The sequence below is a fragment of the Peromyscus leucopus genome, chromosome 14, assembly GCF_004664715.2.
Source record: "Peromyscus leucopus breed LL Stock chromosome 14, UCI_PerLeu_2.1, whole genome shotgun sequence".
Classification (NCBI taxonomy): domain Eukaryota; kingdom Metazoa; phylum Chordata; class Mammalia; order Rodentia; family Cricetidae; genus Peromyscus; species Peromyscus leucopus.
The window spans coordinates 33,922,163-33,924,454 of record NC_051075.1 but is presented as its reverse complement, the minus strand read 5'-3'; the positions used below and the strand labels follow the sequence as shown (position 1 = coordinate 33,924,454).

General features: G+C 37.0%; 1 pseudogene; it reads right to left on the bottom strand.

Annotated features, from left to right (window-relative positions):
• Positions 1 to 1,004: 1,004 nt before the first annotated feature.
• LOC114684733 lies at positions 1,005 to 1,449 on the bottom strand (annotated as a pseudogene).
• Between the last annotated feature and the right edge of the window lie 843 nt (positions 1,450 to 2,292).

Genomic DNA, 2,292 nt, shown 5'->3' with positions numbered 1-2,292 from the left:
TAATAAAATTAAAAATACAGGTCTTACAATTTGATCATCTGCTCATTTCCTTAGTGAGGCTCCCAGATCTAACAGCCACAGCCGTCCTTCAGGTGCATTGCTTGCCTTTTCTCATCACGTCAGAGAAAAGAGAGGCACTCTCTTTTTAGAGAGATTTGCATGTAAAATTGCGGGATTTGTTTCATTTGCTTTTGGCTTAAATTACTGAATTATTGACTAAAGCACAGCAATCCATCAGAATTCTCTGTGACTTTATCTCTTAAAATGAATTGTGGTCTGATTAGGTGCAAGAGGTCAGGGGTGAGGAAATTGTTTCTCTGCAAACACATATACTCTCCAAATGTATCAAACGCATCACTTCAGCCTTTCAGACATATCAACACAAGAAGGCATTTCTTTAATCTGTTTTTGATGTAATTTCTGATGCCTTGTATTTTGTTGTTTTGTATTATAATTCAGAAAAAAATTATTCGCAAATTATATATAGTCTCTCTAAGTAAAAATCTGACCTAATTTGGGTATCAATATTTTCCTTTTTTTCTCTGCTATAAAAAATATAGTTCTGGGCTGGAGAGATGGCTCAGCGGTTAAGAGCACTGACTACTCTTCCAGAGGACCTGAGTTCAATTCCCAGCAACCACATGGTGGCTCCCAACCATCTGTAGTGAGATCTGGTGCCCTCTTCTGGCCTGCAAGGACTCATGCATGCAGACCACTGTATACATAATAAATAAATCTTTAAAAAATATATATAGTTCTGTAATAGTGATTATAAAGTACATGTAGAAATTCCATGCCTCACAACCTCTTCACTGAAGTTTTTGCGTAAAATTCTATTCTAGTTTTGACTTTTCTATACAAAGAAAATATTTACATATTCTCTTGTTAAACTAAAAGTCTTTGGTAATAAACTTAGCACATTTTCTATGGGTTTTTTGTTTGTTTGTTTGTTTGTTTTTTGACTACTTAAGCAGTCTTTAATGAAAGCTGTATAGGACACACCCCTACTCCTGCATCTTCTCAATCGTTTCTTCCTTGTGTTTGTCCTTCTCCTTTCCGACTTGCCGAGACTCGGCTTTCCTTTCCAGGATCTTTTTGCGGTCTCTGTCCAGCTTTAGCCTGGTGATAGCCACCTTGCTGGGGTGGATGTCCTCATGGACGGTTGTGCCGTTATGTTAGCCTTTTCTCACTGCACTCATTCAATGTAGATGACGTATTTCTTCCTGGACACTTGGACCACTGTGCCAATCTGCTGGCCTTTGTAGTGTCCTCGGACAACCTGAACTTCATCATCCTTTCGAATGGGCATAGACCGAACATTGTACTTCTGCCTCAGCTCTTTGGAAATGGGGGAAGACATGATCTTCCTCCGAATGGGAGAAGGTGCATTGAAATGCCATTTGCGGTTCTTGCTGCGGTCAGATTGAACCGATAGGGATTGAACCTCATTTTGGCGCCTGCGAACCAGCGATGGCCGCAAAAGGAAAGAGGTCTCTCTACTCAACCTCTATGATCTTATTTTAAGCTTTAAAATTTTTATTTGTATGCATTGAAAATTTTCAGCCCAGACATTCAATTTTAAAGTTTGATTAATCGTTTTAGATTAAATGTCTTATGGACAAGAACAATTTATAATATAGACCATATTCTTTCTTAGAAAAACTTTCTTCATGATAAGTGTGTGTTCCTCACTTGTTGATTTTCCAAAACATAACTTTCTGTCTTTAGTTACTTATTGTTTCTTGATGTACATAAGTATCTTAACATTTTATGAATTAAATTAATAAAATTAAATTAAAATTTTATTAAATAGTTCCTCTTTTGTTGAGAATATAGCAAGGTTAAAAGAAGTCTCAATCACTATCTTTCATTAGTGCCTTTAAAATAAATACACTGCGAATGTATTAAAAAGGTGGAGTTGCCTTAAGGTAAAATGAATCAACAGACAAATAAAACACTCCGGAACAAAAAGATGACATCTACATCTTTGCCTGGAGCTAAAAATCGAGAAATGATTGCACAGTGGCTGAGGATGCACATATTCTATAATTTAAATGCACACAGCTCTTGCTATATAAACGTACATTCTATGCTGATACCACTACAAAAACTGCATGTTAGGAAGGAACACAGCCACCACACTTTCCTTCTAGCTCATGTAAAAGGCTGGTGTGATACAAAGAAAATACTACATGCATCAGAAGAGTTTGTTTATTCAGCTCTGCTGACGTATTTTTCATCTGTGACCCTTGCTCTTGCTTACACTTCCACTGAACAGATCCTTGTGTACTC